At 47.2% G+C, this 21,611-nt stretch overlaps 1 protein-coding gene across 2 annotated transcripts in view; it reads left to right on the top strand.

The window, feature by feature from the left end:
• ARFGEF3 (ARFGEF family member 3) overlaps nucleotides 1–21,611 on the top strand; it is a 366,510-nt gene that overhangs the window by 9,633 nt on the left and 335,266 nt on the right. The window lies entirely within an intron of this gene.

Below are 21,611 nucleotides of genomic sequence, written 5' to 3' on the forward strand. Positions count from 1 at the left end.
ATGCAATGTATGGTGAAATGATTTGCTGGCTGGAGTGCCATTAATGCACCATAATGGAAGTTATGTACACCATAACCGTAAATAATAATATGGTGAATGGCATATAAGCACAATGGCAGCATCTACTTGATTGAGCTACAGTGGGGTACCTTTGAATCCCAGCCAAAGTGCAGGCAGAAAGTCCAGTATTTGTTATAAAAATAATTTATAGTTAGTGGGTACTATGATACTATGGGGTCTACTTAATAATTTCTCCAGCATTTTAGCTGGAGAAAGACTTACTTTTGTTTTCTATCTAGTTACACGAAAAGTGCAGTGAAATTGCTAATTTCTGCACTTTTTTGTTTTTCCCGTTACATCCTACAGCCCCCATTTGATAAGAAAGGAGCTGGTGACTAGCTGAAGTACCCGACGTTGCCTGGATTTTAATCTTATTAAGTTATCAATAATGTTGCCCATACACTTGTGAGATATCGGGTACAATCCTTCGATTTCAACCGATTCTGTGAGATAAATCGAAGGATTGTATGCACATTTTAGGTACCATGCGACGCGATGCGCGTGCATGCCGGTCGAATGTCGCGTCGCAAGATATTAAGTGCTGCACTTAATATTTATCGCAGTGCAATTGCATGTGTTTTTAAAAACACATGCGATATATCGCACTGCGATACGTGATAGGCACCCGCCGGGCGCTCCCACTCAGTGGTGACGTGCCCATCACGTGATTACCATGCGATCTATCGTATGATCGCATGGTAATCACTTTGGCAGTTCAGGTACGATTTAATCGCACCTGACCTGCTGGTGCGATGCCCCGCGATGTTGCGTCGCAGGGCATCGCACAAGTGTTTGGGCACCATTAGTTGGATATAACGGTCAACATTATAAAAGTAATTAGCAGCTTAGCAGCTCTTCCAACACACCCATGAGGTGGCTGCCCAGTGTCTTTTTTTATTTTTTTTTGGGGGGTGATGTGTCGCCTGTAGCCCTGATCCCCATATTTCCTTTCTGTTCAGTTTTTAAATCACTTTTCCATTGCGAGATGGGTTAGAAGTTTTCCTTCTGTTATCAATGTTGCTATTCCAAGGCTTTTGAGTATACAATATTTTTTTGTCTTCCCACCTCCATTTCTGTCAGTTATTTCAGGTCATTGAATTATGGTTATTTCTGTCAGTTATTACAGTTCATTAAAGTTTCTCTAACGTCCTAGTGGATGCTGGGAACTCCGTAAGGACCATGGGGAATAGCGGGCTCCGAAGGAGGCTGGGCACTCTAGAAAGATCTTAGACTACCTGGTGTGCACTGGCTCCTCCCACTATGACCCTCCTCCAAGCCTCAGTTAGATTTCGTGCCCGGCCGAGGTTGGATGCACACTAGGGGCTCTCCTGAGCTCTTAGAAAGTTATAGTCTTAGAATTTGTTATTTTCAGTGAGACCTGCTGGCAACAGGCTCACTGCAGCGAGGGACTAAGGGGAGAAGAAGCGAACTCGCCTGCTTGCAGCCGGATTGGGCTTCTTAGGCTACTGGACACCATTAGCTCCAGAGGGATCGACCGCAGGCCCAGCCTTGATGTTCGGTCCCGGAGCCGCGCCGCCGTCCCCCTTACAGAGCCAGAAGCAAGAAGATGGTCCGGAAATTCGGCGGCATGAAGACTCTGTCTTCACCAAGGTAGCGCACAGCACTGCAGCTGTGCGCCATTGCTCCTCTCACACACTTCACACTCCGGTCACTGAGGGTGCAGGGCGCCGGGGGGGGCGCCCTGAGGCAGCAATAAAAACACCTTGGCTGGCTAAAATACCTCAATATATGGCCCCAGGGGCTATATATGAGGTAAATACCCCTGCCAGAATTCCATAAAAAACGGGAGAATAGGCCGCGAAAAAGAGGCGGAGCCTATCTCCTCAGCACACTGGCGCCATTTTTTCCCTCACAGCTCGGCTGGAGGGAAGCTCCCTGGCTCTTCCCTGCACAGTAAGAGGGAAAAGAGAGGGGGGGCATTAAAATTGGCACTGTATACAGTATATTATATAAAAGCTATTAGGGACATAACTCAGTTAGTCCCTGTATATATATAGCGCTCTGGTGTGTGCTGGCATACTCTTACTCTGTCCCCCCAAAGGGCTTTTGTGGGTCCTGTCCTCGTTTAGAGCATTCCCTGTGTGTCTGCGGTGTGTCGGTACGGCTGTGTCGACATGTTGAATGAGGAGGCTTATATGGTGACAGAACAGAGGCCGATATATGTGATGTTGCCCCCTGTGGGGCCGACACCAGAGTGGATGGATAGGTGAAAGGTATTAACCGACAGTGTCAACTCCTTACATAAAAGGGTGGATGACGTAACAGCTGTGGGACAGCCGGCTTCGCAGCCCGCGCCTGCCCAGGCGTCTCAAAGGCCATCAGGGGCTCAAAAACGCCCGCTCTCTCAGATGGCAGACACAGATGTCGACACGGAGTCTGACTCCAGTGTCGACAAGGTGGAGACATATACACAATCCACTAGGAACATCCGTGAAGTGATCCCGGCAATAAAAAATGTGTTATACATTTCTGACTTTAACCCAAGCACCTCTAAAAATGGGTTTTAGGTTTGGGGAGAAAAAACAGGCAGTGTTTTGTTCCCCCATCAGATGAATAAATGAAGTGTGTGAAAGCGTGGGTTCCCCCGTTAAGAAACTGGTAATTTATAAAAAGTTACTGATGGCGTACCCTTTCCCGCCAGGTGGATAAGTTACGCTGGGAGATATCCCCTAGGGTGGATAAGGCGCTCACACGTTTGTCAAAAAAGGTGGCACTGCCGTCTTAGGATACGGCCACTTTAATAGGTACCTGTTGATAAAAAACAGGAGGCTATCCTGAAGTCTGTATTTACACACTCAGGTACTAGACTGAGACCTGCAGATAGTGCTGCTGCAGCGTGGTCGGTGACCCTGTCAAACAGGGATACTAGTTGGCAAACATAAAAACATATTAAAGACGTCGTCTTATATATGGGGGATGCACAGAGGGATATTTTGCCGGCTGGCATCCAAAATAAATGTAATGTCCATTCTGTCAGGAGGGTATTAGAGACCTGTCACTGGACAGGTGATGCTGACTTAAAAAGCGCATAGAGAGCCTTATAAGGGTGAGGAATTATTTGGGGATGGTCTCTGGGACCTCGTATCCACAGCAACTGCTGGGAAGAAATAATTTTACCTCAGGTTTCCTCACAGACAAAGGTACAGTCCTTTCGGCTTCAGAAAAGCAATCGGGTCAAATGGCGCTTTCTTTCTGTACAGAGACAAGGGTAGAGGGAAAAAAGCTGCACCAGTCAGCCTGTTCCCAGAATCAAGATTCTTCCCCCGCCTCCTGTGAGGCCACACCATGACGCGGGTGCTCCACAGGTGTAGCCAGGTACGGTGGGGGGCCGTCTCAAAAATTTCAGCAATTAGTGGGCTCGCTCACAGGTGGATCCCTGTTTCTTTCAAGTAGTATTTCAGGGGTACAAGCTGGAATTCGAGATGTCTCCCCCCAGCCGTTTCCTAAAATATGCCTTGCTGACAACTCCCTCAGGCAGGGAGGCTGTGCTAGAGGCAATTAATAAGCGGTATTCCCAGCAGGTAATACTCAAGGTGCCCCTACTTCAACAAGGACGGGGTTACTATTCCACACGGGTTGGGGTACCGAAACCGCATGGTTCGGTGTGACCCATTTTATATTTAAAATCCTTGAACACAAAAATTCAAGTTCAAGATGGAATCGCTCAGGGCGGTTATTCCAAGCCTGGACGAGGGGGATTACATGGTATCCTGGGACATCAAGGATGCTTACCTGCATGTCCCCATTTACCATCCTCGCCAGGAGTACCTCAGATTTGTGGTACAGGATTACCATTACCAAGTCCAGACACTGCCGTTTGGACTGTACATGGCACCGAGGGTGTTTTATCAAGGTAATGGCCGAAATGTTGATACTCCTTCAAAAAAAAAAAAAGGGAGTTGTAATTATCCCGTACTTGGACAATCTCGTTATAAGGGCGAAGTCCAAGGAGCAGTTGGTAGTCGGGGTAGCACTATTTTGGAAAGTGCTACAACAGCATGGTTGGATTCTAAACAGTCCAAAGTCACAGCTGGTTCCTATGACACGTCTACTGTTCCTGGGGATGGTTCTGGACATAAACCAGAAATAGTGTTTCTCCCGGAGGAGAAAGCCAAGGAGTTGTCATCTCTAGTCAGAGACCTCCTGAAGCCAAAATAGGTAGCGGTGCATCATTGCACGCGAGTCCTGGGAAAAATGGTAGCTTCCTACGAAGCAATCCCATTAGGCAGGTTCCATACAAGAACTTTTCAGAGGGACCTGTTGGACAAGTGGTCCGGATCGCATCTTCCGATGCATAGGCTGATAACCCTGTCTCCAAGGACCAGGGTATCTCTACTGTGGTGGCTGCAGAGTGCCCATCTTCAAGAGGGCCGCAGGTTCGGCATACAGGACTAGGTCCTAGTGACCATGGATTCCAGCCTTTGAGGCTGGGAGGCAGTCACACAGGGAAGAAATTTCCAGGGACTTTGGTCAAGTCAGGTTATTTCCCTACACATAAATATTCTGGACCTGAGGGCCATTTACAATGCCCTGAGGCCGGCAAGGCCTCTGCTTCAAAACCAGCCGGTACTGATCCAATCAGACAACATCACGGCAGTCGCCCATGTAAACCAACAGGGCGGCACAAGAAGCAGGATGGCAATGGCAGAAGCCACAAGGATTCTCCGATAGGCGGAAAATCATGTGTTAGCACTGTCAGCAGTGTTCATTCCCGGAGTGGACAACTGGGAAGCAGATCTTCTCAACAGACACGACCTCCACCCGGGAGAATGGGGACTTCCTCCAGAAGTCTTCCAATAGGATTGTACACCATTGGGAAAGGCCACAGGTGGACATGACGGCGTCCCGCCTCAACAAAAAGCTATAAAAGATATTGCACCGGGTCAAGGGACCCTCAGGCGATAGCTATAGACGCTCTGGTAACACCGTGGGTGTACCAGTCGGTTTATGTGTTCTCCCCTCTGCCTCTCATACCAAAGGTACTGAGAATAATAAGAAGGCGAGGAGTAAGAACGATACTCGTGGATGGCCAAGAAGAGCTTGGTACCCAGAACTTCAAGAATTTATATCAGAGGACCCATGGCCTCTGCCACTCAGACAGGACCTGCGGCAGCAGGGGCCCTGTCTGTTCCAAGACTTACCGCAGCTGCGTTTGTCGGCATGGCGGTTGAACGCCGGATCCTGAAGGAAAAGGGCATTCCGGAGGAAGTCATTCCTACGCTTACTAAAGCCAGGAAAGAGGTTACAGCAACTCATTATCACCGCATATGGCGAAAATATGTTGCATGGTGTGAGGCCGAAAGGGCCCCAACAGAGGAATTTCAACTAGGTCGATTTCTGCATTTCCTGCAAGCAGGAGTGACTATGGGCCTTAAATTGGGTTCCATTAAGGTACAGATCTCGGCTCTGTCGATTTTCTTTCAAAAAGAACTAGCTTCAGTACCTGAAGTTCAGACATTTATAAAAGGAGTGCTGCAGAGTCAGCCCCCGTTTGTGCCTCCTGTGGCACCTTGGGATCTCAACGTGGTGTTGAGTTTCTTAAAATCACATTGGTTTGAACCACTAAAAACCGTGGATCTGAAATATCTCACGTGGAAGGTGGTTATGTTATTGGCCTTGGCTTCTGCCAGGCGAGTATCAAAGTTGGCGGCTTTGTCTTGTAAAAGCCCTTATTTGATTTTCCATATGGATAGGGCAGAATTGAGGACTCGTCCCCAGTTTCTCCCAAAGGTGGTGTCAGCGTTTCACCTGAACCAGCCTATTGTGGTGCCTAGGCTACTAGGGACTTGGAGGACTCAAAGTTGCTAGACGTTGTCAGGGCACTGAAAATATATGTTTCCAGAACGGCTAGAGTCAGAAAATCTGACTCGCTGTTTATCCTATATGCACCTAACAAGCTGGGTGCTCCTGCTTCTAAGCAGACTATTGCTCGTTGGATTTGTAGTACAATTCAGCTTGCACATACTGTGGCAGGCCTGCCACAGCCAAAATCTGTCAATGCCCATTCCACAAGGAAGGTGGGCTCATCTTGGGCGGCTGCCCGAGGGGTCTCGGCTTTACAACTTTGCCGAGCAGCTACTTGGTCAGGGGCAAACACGTTTGCAAAATTCTACAAATTTGATACCCTGGCTGAGGAGGACCTGGAGTTCTCTCATTCAGTGCTGCAGAGTCATCCGCACTCTCCTGCCCGTTTGGGAGCTTTGGTATAATCCCCATGGTCCTTACGGAGTTCCCAGCATCCACTAGGACGTTAGAGAAAATAAGAATTTACTCACCGGTAATTCTATTTCTCGTAGTCCGTAGTGGATGCTGGGCGCCCATCCCAAGTGCGGTTTATCTGCAATACTTGTACATAGTTATGGTTAACTAAATCGGGTTATTGTTGAGCCATCTGTTGAGAGGCTCTATTGTTTCATACTGTTAACTGTGTTTCATATCACGAGTTGTACGGTGTGATTGGTGTGGCTGGTATGAGTCTTACCCGGGATTCAAAATCCTTCCTTATTGTGTACGCTCGTCCGGGCACAGTACCTAACTGAGGCTTGGAGGAGGGTCATAGTGGGAGGAGCCAGTGCACACCAGGTAGTCTAAGATCTTTCTAGAGTGCCCAGCCTCCTTCGGAGCCCGCTATTCCCCATGGTCCTTACGGAGTGCCCAGCATCCACTACGGACTACGAGAAATAGAATTACCGGTGAGTAAATTCTTATTTTTTCTTCAAAATCCATCCAGTGGAAGGCTCAGAACAGGTTCCCTGGGTCAAAGTTCTGGCCAGCATTTTCCAACGGGAGGTCCGTCCCGGACTTTTACACCCCCCCTTGCCCCCCAAAACCTGGCCAGGATCCAACTGGACCACCTCACGTTGGTTTAACCTCAATCTGTGCAATGCTGCCCGAATGCATAACCGGACAGACCAGCAACAGACCACCAATTAATTTTATATATAAGGAGAGGTATTCAGTTCTTTCAGCCCCTTCCACACCCATTCTGTATCTGCTGATGGTCATGGTATCATCATTTCAGCCCCACCCTTTATACAGTTAAACCTGATTACTATGGGCACGATAATGGGGATCACTTTAGAAAGGAGATTGGGCGTGATATGATCTGAATACCGCCCACGATGTAATGTAACTTCTTACATGTAGAAATAGATAAAATCAGGGAAGAGGCATTCTCTCCCTGCTTTCTTCTGCTGTCCCTGCTAGCTCCCTCTTCAGTCTGCTTCCCCCAGCCGCTTCTCCAATCAGCGCTGGGCTGATTGGCACATGCGCAGACTATGCAAACACCTTTCACAAATGCAAAAGTTCTTTGAAACTTCACACCAGGACAGCCCCTCACTGCAAGGCTTTCCCAGCACTTACATATGGAGAGAAAAATAAAGCAAAAAGTGGCATTTTTTTTTCTTTTTGTGACACTTTTTGCTTTGTTTGTTAACTAGACCCCTATGGATTAAGACCAAGCAATTAACTAATTGTTAATCACACCTTAATATTATGGTATGTTTTATGTCCCAAATTAATATTTTTATTTTTAACAAGAATACAAGAATATACTTAATGGATAATGCCACAAAATTCCTATGCTTTAGGAGTGGATCACAGCACTTTTATAAATTTATAGGGTCAATATACAGATCTACTACTAATTAATCACCTCAGTTGGCAGCGGTATCCGTTTGGGTGGTTGACCATGTTATGGTTGACATGGACACATGGTCAACACATGAAAATGGTCGACACGTGAAAGGCCGACACATGAAAAGGTCGACATGAGTTTTTCACTTTTTTTTGTTTTCTTTTGGGGAACTTTTCCATACTTTACAATCCACGTGGACTACGATTGGGAACGGTAATCTGTGCCGAGCGCAGCGAGGCACCTTGCCCGAAGCATGGCGAGCGAAGCGACACGGTGCACTAATTGGGGGTTCCCCGTCACTTTACGCAGAAAACACCAAAAAAAGTTCAAAAAGCATGTCGACCTTTTCATGCGTCGACCTTTCATGTGTCGACCATATTCATGTGTCAGCCATTTGTCCATGTCGACCATGACAATGACGACCAACAGTGGTCGACCTAATGACTGTCGACCATAACATGGTCGGCCATTCATACCAGAACCGTTGGCAGCCACTATCCAAACAAGCTAGCTCAACCAAGGCCTCCAACGAATTCTTAATAAAAGCACAAATAAAATGTAACAAATATGAGTTTTGCGCAGCTTTTCACTATATAGTTACAAGAAGATTGGTTTACAGCAATAAACAGTTTATTAAAATAAATAGTTTTTTAAAATATATAAAAAGTCTGTGCGTGTATGAGATATATGTATGTGTGCGTATATATATATATATATATATATATATCTATATATATATATATCTCCAAAAAGAGTACAGGCACTCACCACTTTTCCTTGAAAATAGAAGAATTTATTGCCACTCACAGGTGTGTCTCACATGGAGACAGTCAGCATAACAGCATATAGTGTCGACGTTTCGGCTCCCATCGAGCCTTCTTCAAGACAGAAAAACAACACCTGTTCTTTTTCTGTCTGTCTTGAAGAAGGCTCGATGGGAGCCGAAACGTTGACACTATATGCTGTTATGCTGACTGTCTCCATGTGAGACACACCTGTGAGTGGCAATAAATTCTTCTATTTTCAAGGAAAAGTGGTGAGTGCCTGTACTCTTTTTGGATATATTTTGGACTTCTCTGGAGCCCCTTATGGAGCACCGCCTATGTTGTGGACTGTAGCAGTGAGTGTGGACTTATCTGGATATATATATATATAATGTGTGTGTATGTGTGTGTGTGTGTGTGTATATATATATATATATATATATATATATATATATATATATATATATATATATATATATATATATATAATGTATATGTATATATGTGTGTGTGTGTGTATATATATATGTATGTGTATGTGTATGTGTATGTGTATGTGTGTGTGTATAAAAAAATCTCCCGTATTGCAGAAACACTCCGTGGGTAAGAACTAAATCTAATATCAATTTGTTGTTGTATTCTGTATCCACGCAATCTCAAACGTCTACATTTCATTATCTGGTGCTTACAGTAATTCTATAAATCCAATATATTCACAGATGTGACATACAGCAGACTCCAGGAGATAGGGTGTAAATTAGAAAAAGACAGCAGCAGTGTAAAAGTTAATACTTGTCATTAGGCAGTACTGTAGGAGCAAGCAAAGAGCTATTAATCTGGGCAGCAGTGCTATAATATAGTTATAGCCAAGTAGTACACATCATTACCGGACACAAGCAGAGAGCTGTTTAATAAATCCAAATGCAACAGGCAAAAGTAAATCACTTAGGAGCAAGTATATGCACATTAATCAGAGTCTTCTATTCTTTTAAGGAATATAATTCAATGGCATAACCAGTTCCTAGTCCCATGCAATAGAAACAAAGCGATACTTGCCGGATATCAGCTTTGGGGCTGAAGCCTTATCCCAAGCTAACCGTTGAGAACACAGGTTCTCAAACTCGGTCCTCAGGACCCCACACAGTGCATGTTTTGCAGTTCTCCTCACAGAATCGCAAGTGAAATAGTTAACTCCACCTGTGGATCTTTTAAAATGGGTCAGTGAGTAATTAATACACCTGTGCACCTGCTGGGTTACCTGCAAAACATGCACTGTGTGGGGTCCTGAGGACCGAGTTTGAGAACCTATGACGTAGAATGTCAAAAGGAATTCTTTCTGTCAATGCGTTTAGTCTTGATAAAGTCCTTGTGCTAGGATTTTTTTCATAGTGGAATTTTTATATCTTGAATTTCTAGCACAAAAAATATAAATCTAAACTAGAAATAAAATTGTCTCCGATTGTGGAGCTTGGGAGTACATGAAATGTGTACAGGTGCATACACACTGGGCGTTTTTACCCAGCGTGTATGCATAGCGATGATCGCTGACATCGCTGGGCTGAAAATTTAAAATCGCTCAGTGCATACACACTGAGCGCTTTTCCCCGCTACCCAGCGATGTCAGCGAGGTGAGTGGCTTTCCAAAGCAGGACGCTATGGAAAGCCGCTCACCCCGCCGTTCATCTACCGGTAATACCAGTACATGAACGGCGGCTGCCAGCGATGAAGCGGGAGCGTGCATCAGCGCTCATCTCTTGTACATACACACTGGGCGGCTTTGAGCTGAAAGCAGCTCAACACACCAAAAGTGATCTGCTTTCAGCTCAAAATCGCCCAGTGTGGGTGTGGTTCATCAAATCGACAGTATCTAGGTCGACAATGTTTAGGTCGACCACTATAGGTCGACAGTCACTAGGTCGACATGGATGGAAGGTCGACAGGGTTTCTAGGTCGACATGTGCTAGGTCGACAGGTCTAAAGGTCGACATGAGGATTTTTTATTAATTTTTGGTGTCGTTTTCTTCGTAGAGTGACCAGGATCCCAAATTAGTGCACCGCGTCCCCTCGCATGGCTTCGGGCATGGTGCCTTCGCTCCGCTACCGCTTCGCTCGGCACAGATTACCGTTCCAATCGTAGTCCACGTGGATCGTTAAGTATGAAAAAATTCAAAAAAAGAAAAAAAATGTGAAAAACTCATGTCGACCTAGAAACCCTGTAGACCTTCCATCCATGTCGACCTAGTGACTGTCGACCTATAGTGGTCGACCTAAACATTGTCGACCTAGATACTGTCGATCTTCAGACCGGATCCCCCCAGTGTGTATGGGCCTTTACACTCACAAATATAACTTAAAGCAAATTTCTGCTGTTTCTGCTGCAGGGTACACTGGGCTCCACAAGTCTGGACAATGGGGTGTAGAGTAGGTTCTTGATCCGAGGCACCAACAGACTCAAAGCTTTGACTGTTCCCAGAATGCACAGCGCCGCCTCCTATATCACCCCGCCTCCCAGCACAGGAGCTCAGTTTTGTAAGTTGGTGCTGCAGTAAGCAGGCACTTAACATAGGGGCTGCTCCAAGCAGCCCTGAGAAAAGCTTTTTATGAAGTAAAAAGTGAAGACTTCAAGGGCATCAGCGGTGGTAAATGTCTTCTGACATTCTCTGCTGCAGCTCAAGCTCTCCCCAGCGGCGCTGTACACTCCCGAGCCCTGGTTGCCGGGTACCTACAGCGGAGGCTCCGGTTTTCTTCATGTTAGACACACACGGCTGGGGCTCTCCAGGATCGCGTGGCCACGCTTCGGGAGGTGGTAAGTGGGTCCCGTTCGCGGGACCCGTTCTTTATAGCGATCCGGCGCGGTCAGTGGGAGGCGGGCCACGCGCGCGCTCTCGGTGGACACAGTGGCAGTACAGGCGATCCCACTAGATCACCAGGGCATGGGCGTAGGTTGGGTTTTCTCTCTAAACCACTTCTTATATCGCCCACAGTACCCGGTGGTTTTGCCAGCAGAGGGGATAAGACTTAGACCTGAAGCCCCTCCCCGAGCCCCAGGGCGCCATTTCTAGCAAGTGTTCCCGCCCTGGAGCTGCATATCTGTCTTTTCCTCACTCCCAGTCAGCGTCTGCGGCGCCATTATCCCTCAGCTCACTGTTCCTGGGACTGCTTGGGCAAATCCTCCTATGTAAAGCCGCCTGGTTGTCAGCGCTGTGCCTTTACATGACACTTAAGTATTCTACCTGCCTTTTTAGACAGTGATAGTTAAGAAAGAGTGCATTTAGTCAGGGTTTTCTAGTACAATTACCCTGTGATATACATCCAGTTCTTACTGTGTACTGTTATATCTATTGTTATATAGCTGTATAAGCTAGTCCAGTGCAGTATTATTGTCTGTAATAACCTCTGCATTGTACAAACTGTGACCTTCTGTGTGTGCATTTGATAGCTGAGTGGTGTCCATTTCGTGTCTTTCACTCAACTTGCTATCCCTATATTTCATAACCTGAGGGGGCTTGGTGCGTCAGATTATATAGGATTTTCACAAAGATATACTGTATTACGTATTTTTCTCTGTGGTTTGGTCACCATATCTCTCCTTTATCTCTGCTAGTGCTGACTACACTGCGCAGGGGTTTGGGTTTGGGATATTGTGCTACTGATAATTGTACTGTGTTACCTCATACTGCAAATTATATCATGTCTGCTTCTGAGGGTAACGGTTCTGGGGCGGAACACACTGCTGGTGTTGCTGAAGCCACAGGCACATATGAGGAGAATATAGCAGCTGTGGGCTCTGGTTCTGGGGGCTCCTTGCCCCCTAGTGGAACTGTGGCAACGGAGGTACATACTGACCCACCGTGGGCCGCTTTTTCCACGCTTCTGCATACGCTATTTCATAAACTAGCACCCCCTATGGGACCCCCAATGTCGGTACAACCGTATGTGGTCCCTGCAGCTAACCCGCCGTGGGTGGACGATTTATCTGCTCAATTAAAGAAGTTGAACCAGTCCTTGACTACTAAAAAGTCTGACCAACACTCGCCTAAGTCCAAGAGGTCCTCTAAGCGAGCGCTCGTCTCCTCACAATCCACTGCTGTCACTGACACCTCGTCTGATGAGGACGGCACTTACTCTGACCCCACAGGTTCTGACTCCGATACGGCTGATGGGGAGGGTAGTTAACATGTGGATGTTCCTGACCTTTTGGAGGCTATTAAATTAATTCTGCAGATTACGGATGATCCCAAGCCATCCGTACCTCCTAAGAAACCACATAGGTTCAAGCGTCAGAAGGTGGTTAAACAAGTTTTATCTCACTCTGATCACCTAGTGGATATACGTCAGGAACCCTGGGAAAACCCGGGTACGAAGTTTGTGCCTCAAAAGAAGATGCTGGCTCGCTATCCCCTCATGCCAGAGCTGTCTAAGAATTTGGAAACACCTCCTCCAGTGGACTCACATGTGGCTAGGATGGTGGTTTCCTCAGCTCTACCTGTCCCTACCGTCACGTCTCTAAAAGAGCCTACGGATAAACGTGTGGAGGGTTGTCTAAAAGCGATTTACACCCTCACGGGTGCTGCACAAAGGCCCACTATTGCAGCTACATGGGCTGCTGAGGCTATTGAAGCATGGGCCTTGGAGTTAGAAGCTGAAATCTCCTCTGACCATGCTAGACAATGCTTGTCATATATTGTCACAGCTTCTCGATATATTAAAGAGGTGGCTTCTGATGCCGGTATCCTAGCAGCCATGGCCTCTACTACGTCAGTCCTGGCTCGCCGGATATTGTGGCTGAGATCCTGGTCTGTGGAACTGGACTCTAGAAAAACCGTGGAGGTACTCCCTTTCAAGGGAGATATTCTGTTTGGGGAAGACTTAAATAAGATAGTGGCTGACTTGGCTACTGCCAAAACAGCCTGTCTACCTAATACCGCTCCTTCTGTGTCGAAGGCTATAGGTACGTCCTTTCGCCCCTTTCGTCCTTCAGGTAAAGCAAAAGGTCCGGCGTACCATAAGCAGGCCCGCACTTCCAAACCTGGTAAGCCGAAGCCCAAAAGAGCCTGGCCTGCCCGTCAGCCAGCTGCCAAGACCGATAAGCCTGCCGCATGACGGGGCGGGCCTCCCCCTGGGGGATCTCAGGGTGGGGGGCAGGCTTCTAGAGTATACCCAGAAATGGTTGAAGACCACTTCAGATGCCTGAGTACGGGAAGTCGTCACTCTGGGTTACGCCATAGCCTTCAAAAACCGACCCCCTCATCGATTTTGCCAGACAGACGTCCCGTCGGTCCAGACAAAGGCAAACACTCTGCATTTGGTGGTACAGACCCTCCTGGATACAGGAGTCGTAGTACAGGTGCCTCTTGCTCAGAGGGGCCGGGGGAACTATTCTCCGCTGTTTGTAGTCCCAAAACCGAATGGGTCCTCCCGGCTCATTCTCAACCTCAAGGCACTGAACAGGTTTGTGAAGGTTTCCAAGTTCCGTGTGGAAACCCTTCACTCTATAGTTCTGACCTTGGAACCTGGGGACTACATGGTCTCCCTGGACATACAGGATGCTTACCTGCGTATTCCTATAGCAGTGTCACATCAACAATACCTGAGGTTCGCTATTGGCAACCTCCATTACCAGTTTCGGGCGTTACCTCTTGGTTTAACAACGGCTCCGCGAGTCTTCACCAAAGTTATGGTGGTGATGACGGTGGTACTCCGCCGTCAAGGGGTCAGGATACTGCCGTATCTGGACGACTTGTTAATCCTGGCAAATTCCCCAGATCTTCTCCTGCGTCATCTGGATATGACGGTCCGGTTTCTACAAGCCCACGGGTGGCTCATCAACTGGAAGAAATCCTCCCTGGTCCCTGCTCAGAGCATGGTGCACCTGGGAGCGCTGTTGGACACTCGCAACCAGAGGTTGTTCTTGTCTCAGGAGAAAGTCCTGAACCTTCAGGACAGGATTCGTTGCTTCCTTTCTCGTCCGCAAGTGTCGATACATTCGACTATACAGGTGCTGGGCCTCATGGTGTCAGCATTTGACATGGTGGAGTATGCTCAATTCCATTCTCGTCCCCTCCAGAAGCTGATTCTAGTCTAGTGGGACAGCCTGCCTCACCGGATCAGCTCTCTAATGATCTCTTTGACTCCGGAGGTCCGTCTGTCGCTGCTCTGGTGGCTCCAGGACCAACAATTGTGCAGGGGCCGTCCCTACTGAATATCCAGCTGGGTCCTGTTGATGACAGATGCCAGTCTAAGAGGTTGGGGCGCGGTGCTGGAGCAGCACTCCTTGCAGGGTCGGTTGGACTAAGGAGGAATCTCTCCTCTCTATCAACATTGTGGAGTTGTGGGCCGTCTTCAATGCGTTGAACCTAGCCAAGCATTTGATTCAGAACCGTCCTGTTCAAGTACAGTCGGACAACGCCACCACAGTGGCTTACATAAATCATCAAGGCGGCACTCGAAGCCGTTTGGCAATGAAGGAAGCCTCACGGATTCTACGTTTGGCAGAACGCCATCTACCGGCAATATTCATTCCGGGAGTCCTGAATTGGGAAGCGGACTTTCTCAGTCGTCAGGACGTGCATGCCGGCGAGTGGGGCCTCCATCCAGAAGTGTTTCAACTCCTCGTGGAAAGGTGGGGTCTTCCAGATGTGGATCTGATGGCGTCCCGACACAATCACAAGGTTCTGGTCTTCGGAGCAAGAACAAGGGATCCTCAAGCAGCATTCGTGGATGCGCTGGCGGTACCATGGAGGTTTCGGCTGCCGTACGTGTTCCCTCCGGTGTCACTCCTGCCCAGGGTACTTTCGGAAGTTCAAGCAAGAAAAATTAAATCTGCTTCTCATAGCTCCGGCGTGGCCCAGACGGCACTGGTTCTCAGACCTGCAGGGCCTATCGTCAGAGCGTCCAATTCTACTTCCACAACGCCCAGACCTCCTCGTTCAGGGCCCCTGTGTCTACCAGGACCTAGCCCGGCTATCTTTGACGGCGTGGCTCTTGAAGCTTCCGTCTTGAGCGCTAAGGGTTTTTCTGAAGAGGTCATTAAAACTATGTTGCGGGCCCGGAAACCGGCCTCTGCCCGGATTTACCATAGGGTCTGGCATTCCTACTTTGTTTGGGGCGCATCTAACAATTATGACGCTTCCAAGTTTAGTACAGCTAAGCTTTTGGCTTTTCTGCAGCAGGGCCTGGATTTAGTCCTGCGTCTGGCCTCCCTCAAGGTTCATATTTCTGCCTTGTCGGTGTGGTTTCAGAGAAAAATTGCGACTTTACCTGACGGTCATACTTTCACTCAGGATGTGTTGCGTATCCAACCTCCCTATGTCCCGCCTGTGGCTCCTTGGGACTTGTCGGTGGTTTTGGAGGTGTTGCAGGAGCCTCCATTTGAACCCCTTGGTTCAGCTGACCTTAAGTGGCTTTCCTTTAAGGTGGTGTTCTTGCTGGCTATTGCCTCTGCTAGATGAGTGTTGGATCTGGGTGCCTTGTCTTGTAGTTCCTCATATCTGATTTTTCACCGTGACCGGGCGGTTCTTAGGACTCGTCCCGGATATTTGCCTAAGGTGGTTTCTTCGTTACACCTTAATCAGGAGATTGTGGTTCTGGCCTTTGTCTCTCCTGATTTGTCTCCCAAAGATTGGTCTTTGGATGTGGTACGAGCTCTCTGTATCTTTGTGAAGAGAACTGCTTCTATTCGAAAATCTGATTCTCTGTTTGTTTTGTTTGGATTTCACAAACGTGGCTGGCCTGCTCAAAAGCAGACCCTGGCCAGATGGATTAGAATGGTGATTGCACATGCTTATGTGAAGGCTGGTCTCTCTGCTCCTGATCACATTAAGGCCCATTCTACTCGGTCTGTTGGACCTTCTTGGGCGGCCCAACGTGGTGCGACCCTTGAACAGTTGTGCAAGGCGGCTACGTGGTCTTCCGTGAACACGTTCATAAGGTTCTATGCCTTCGATACTGCCGCTTCCCAGGATGCTTCCTTTGGACGCCGGGTTCTTGTGCCCGCTACAGTGCGTCCCCTCCCATAAGGAACTGCTTTAGGACATCCCCATTGTCCAGACTTGTGGAGACCAGTGTACCCCGCAGCAGAAAACGAGTTTTATGGTAAGAACTTACCCTTGTTAAAACTCTTTCTGCGAGTTACACTGGGCTCCACAAGGCGCCCAACCTGACGCACTTAACTTCTTTGGGTTGATATGGCATTAGCCGCTGACACTTCTCTTGTCGTGAGAGTGTGGTGTATGTGGCTACTAACCGTTGTTGTCTCTTTTCCTGCTACTGCATTGGGCTGGTTAACTAAAACTGAGCTCCTGTGCTAGGAGGCGGGGTGATATAGGAGGCGGCGCTGTGCATTCTGGGAACAGTCAAAGCTTTGAGTCTGTTGGTGCCTCGGATCAAGATCCTACTCTACACCCCATTGTCCAGACTTGTGGAGCCCAGTGTACCTCACAGAAAGAGTTTTAACAAGGGTAAGTTCTTACCATAAAACTCGTTTTTTCTATAAAGTTCCACTTCATTTAGCTTTTCTCTGACGTCCTAGTGGATACTGGGTACTCCGTAAGGACCATGGGGAATAGACGGGCTCCGCAGGAGACTGGGCACTCTTTAAAGAAAGATTAGGTACTACATCTGGTGTGCACTGGCTCCTCCCTCTATGCCCCTCCTCCAGACCTCAGTTAGAATCTGTGCCCGGCCAGAGCTGGATGCACTTAGTGGGCTCTCCTGTGTTCACTAAAAAGAAAGTATTTGTTAGGTTTTTTATTTTCAGTGAGATCTGCTGGCAACAGACTCACTGCTACGTGGGACTTAGGGGAGAGAAGCAAACCTACCTGCTTGCAGCTAGCTTGGGCTTCTAGGCTACTGGACACCATTAGCTCCAGAGGGATCGAACACAGGGCCCGACCTCGATCGTCCGTTCCCGGAGCCGCGCCGCCGTCCCCCTTGCAGAGCCAGAAGACGGAAGATACAGGAGAAAATCGGCGGCTGAAGACTCCGGTCTTCAATAAGGTAGCGGCTGAAGACTCCGGTCTTCAATAAGGTAGCGCAGAGCACTGCAGCTGTGCGCCATTGCTCCCACAGCACACCACACGCTCCGGTCACTGGTGGGTGCAGGGCGCTGGGGGGGGGGGGCGCCCTGGGCTGCAATTAGTATACCTTAAGTGGCAAAATGCACATAATACAGTTCTAAACTGTATATGTGCCTAATCCCCCACCATAATTATTATTAAAAAAGCGGGAGAAGCCCGCCGCTGAAGGGGCGGGGCTATCTTCCTCAGCACAGCCAGCGCCATTTTCTCTTCACCGCTCCGCTGGAAGGACGCTCCCCAGGCTCTCCCCTGCAGTATACACTACGGAAAGGGTAAAAAAGAGAGGGGGGGCACATAAATTTAGGCGCAAATTCTGATAATAAGCAGCTATTGGGGGAAAATTCACTTTGTACTAGTGTAAATCCCTCTGTTATATAGCGCTCTGGTGTGTGCTGGCATACTCTCTCTCTGTCTCCCCAAAGGACTTTGTGGGGTCCTGTCCTCAGTCAGAGCATTCCCTGTGTGTGTGTGCGGTGTGTCGGTACGGCTGTGTCGACATGTTTGATGAGGACGCTTACGTGGAGGCGGAGCAGGAGCCGATAAGTGTGATGTCGCCCCCTGCGGGGCCGACACCTGAGTGGATGGATATGTGGAAGGTATTAACCGACAGTGTCAACTCCTTGCATAAAAGGTTCGATGACGTAACAGCTTTGGGACAGCCGGCATCTCAGCCCGCGCCTACCCAAGCGTCTCAGAGGCCATCAGGGGCTCAAAAAACGCCCGCTACCTCAGATGACACAGATGTCGACACGGAGTCTGACTCCAGTGTCGACGAGGATGATACAAATGTACAATCCACAAGGGCCATCCGATGCATGATTACGGCAATGAAAAATGTGTTGCACATTTCTGACATTAACCCGGTTACCACAAAAAAGGGTATTATGTTTGGGGAGAAAAAGCAGCCAGTGACTTTTCCCCCATCTGATGAGTTAAATGAATTGTGTGAAGAAGCGTGGTGTTCCCCAGATAAGAAACTAGTGATTTCTAAGCGGTTACTAATGGCGTACCCTTTCCCGCCAACGGATAGGTTACGTTGGGAAACATCCCCTAGGGTGGACAAGGCGCTCACACGCTTATCAAAAAAGGTGGCACTGCCGTCTCAATATACGGCCGCCTTAAAGGAGCCTGCAGATAGAAAGCAGGAGGCTATCCTGAAGTCTGTGTATACACACTCAGGTACTATACTGCGACCTGCTATTGCTTCAGCATGGATGTGTAGTGCTGCAGCAGCATGGTCTGATTGCCTGTCAGATAACATTGATTCTCTTGACAGGGATACTATTTTGCTAACCATAGAGCATATTAAAGACTTAGTCTTATATATTAGGGATGCACAGAGGGACATTTGCCGGCTGGCATCTAGAATTAATGCAATGTCCATTTCTGCCAGGAGAGTATTATGGAATCGGCAGTGGACAGGTGATGCTGTTTCTAAAAGGCACATGGAAGTTTTGCCTTATAAGGGTGAGGAATTGTTTGGGGACGGTCTCTCGGACCTCGTGTCCACAGCAACAGCTGGGAAGTCGACCTTTTTACCTCAGGTGCCCTCACAGCCTAAGAAAGCACCGTATTATCAAGTACAGTCCAGAGGCAGGGGTAGAGGGAAAAAGCTGCACCAGTCAGCCAGTTCCCAGAAACAAAAATCCTCCCCTGCTTCCACTAAGTCCACCGCATGATGCTGGGGCTCCACAGGTGGAAGGAAAATGTATGGTTCCTGTATAGTACAGGAGCCAAAGAGAAAAAGAAGAAAGACTACAAGTCTCTTCTGGGGCACACTTTTGTTGTGAATTATGTAATATTGTTAAATTAAAATATAACTTTTATTAGTATTCCTCAAAAATATGGGCTCTAAGGCAAAAAGGAACTGAAAAATGATAAGGGTATTTTCAATTATATCAAAAGGTTAATCTATCCGATTTAAGCGTAGTTGATTGTATAAGGTGATACAAATCAAACTGACTGGCTCCGTTTGGCAAAAATATGTCTCTCTGGTGTTAGAAAAGCTGCAATTCTGATATGCACGCTATATTGGTTGCCCTCTTCCGAAAAAATGAAGTGTACTTATAATAAGAATAACAATGACAATATATCGGAAGAGAGGGATATTTCTCAATCTAACAAACCGGGCTCACCCTGATAATTAGTAAGAGTCTACTGCCGTAATCTGAGGTGGATATAGTAAATGATAACAGTACTTTGGGGCCGGGTCCTATGTTCTAAATTAGGATATAAATACCTGCAGTACCAAGTATTCTCTGGTGGTCTCCCAACCAGGTACTGACCTGGCCCACAGTGCTTGGCTTCCAAGATCAGACGAGGTTAGGCATACTTAGTGTGGTTTGACCGCAGGTGGATATATCCTGCTTAATAATGTCCGTAACCAAATATTAAGTACTGTGAGATCCAAATTTTAGGTGAAATACCTGGGAGCTCTTTAAGTCTAGATAATAGAAGCATCAAAATGATGATGATGGTAATAAATTGAGGATGAGTCCTGGACCAGAGTGCGGCTTACTGACCAGCCTGATGCTGTCCCATTGTTACCATGTTTGACATGTATTTTAAGTTATTATATTGTGCATAGGTGAAGAGTCACAACAGTATCTGAGAAAATTGTTTCAACAAACTTTACATGCAGTATTGTGTAAGTATTAAATCCTGATGGAGCATCAAACAGAGTAATCCTACTGTTAGGTGGAGGGGTGAAATACCCCCCTTGGTCATTAGAAACCGCCACTGGAGGTCCGTGGTAGAGGGTGAATCCAGCAGAGAGACGCCGGTGTCCGCGGTCCGCCGACCGGAAGTTCGGAAACCGGAACCGGAAGTGACGACGTACGTTTCGCTCGGGGAGCTTGTTCACGGAGTGCCTGCTCCCTGGCTCTCTGATGCTGTTATTTAAAGACCTGGTGGGTCCTGTTGATTGATGAGTGGATTGCTTGTGATCATTGATTAAATAATTAATTAATTACTCAGAGTTATATGGATGCAAATTTCTTATGCCTGAATGTATGTTCCCTGTGCGGTCATATGACCATAATGTGATTAGAGCTGAATTGTATGAAGATCATAATATTTGGGAAGATGTTTACCTACATAAATAGAAAAAACCCAATAATAGGACTTATTATATATTAAAGTGCTTAATTACACTGTATTAGTGGCACTTGTTCGAAATTATCAATTGTGCTGTGTGCAGCACGAAAATTGTTCACACAGTATATCTGTATGTTGGATAAGTGGTGCAATTGCAATCAATTGGGATAGAGGGTTGAACGTGGCAAAGTATATATAATATAATATAATATAAGTTTTCTACATCAATAACATAAAAACCATTATAGTTCTCATTCATTATTTACTTCCCTCCCTCTTCATCTTATATTATATTATATTATATTATATATACATTGCCACGTTCAACCCTCTATCCCAATTGATTGCAATTGCACCACTTATCCAACATACAGATATACTGTGTGAACAATTTTCGTGCTGCACACAGCACAATTGATAATTTCAAACAAGTGCCACTAATACAGTGTAATTAAGCACTTTAATATATAATAAGTCCTATTATTGGGTTTTTTCTATTTATGTAGGTAAACATCTTCCCAAATATTATGATCTTCATACAATTCAGCTCTAATCACATTATGGTCATATGACCGCACAGGGAACATACATTCAGGCATAAGAAATTTGCGTCCATATAACTCTGAGTAATTAATTAATTATTTAATCAATGATCACAAGCAATCCACTCATCAATCAACAGGACCCACCAGGTCTTTAAATAACAGCATCAGAGAGCCAGGGAGCAGGCACTCCGTGAACAAGCTCCCCGAGCGAAACGTACGTCGTCACTTCCAGTTGTCACTTCCGGTTCCGGTTTCCAAACTTCCGGTCGGCGGACCGCGGACACCGGCGTCTCTCTGCTGGATTCACCCTCTACCACGGACCTCCAGTGGCGGTTTCTAATGACCAAGGGGGGTATTTCACCCCTCCACCTAACAGTAGGATTACTCTTTCTGTTTGATGCTCCATCAGGAT

Source organism: Pseudophryne corroboree, chromosome 4, assembly GCF_028390025.1.
Source record: "Pseudophryne corroboree isolate aPseCor3 chromosome 4, aPseCor3.hap2, whole genome shotgun sequence".
Taxonomy (NCBI): Eukaryota; Metazoa; Chordata; class Amphibia; order Anura; family Myobatrachidae; genus Pseudophryne; species Pseudophryne corroboree.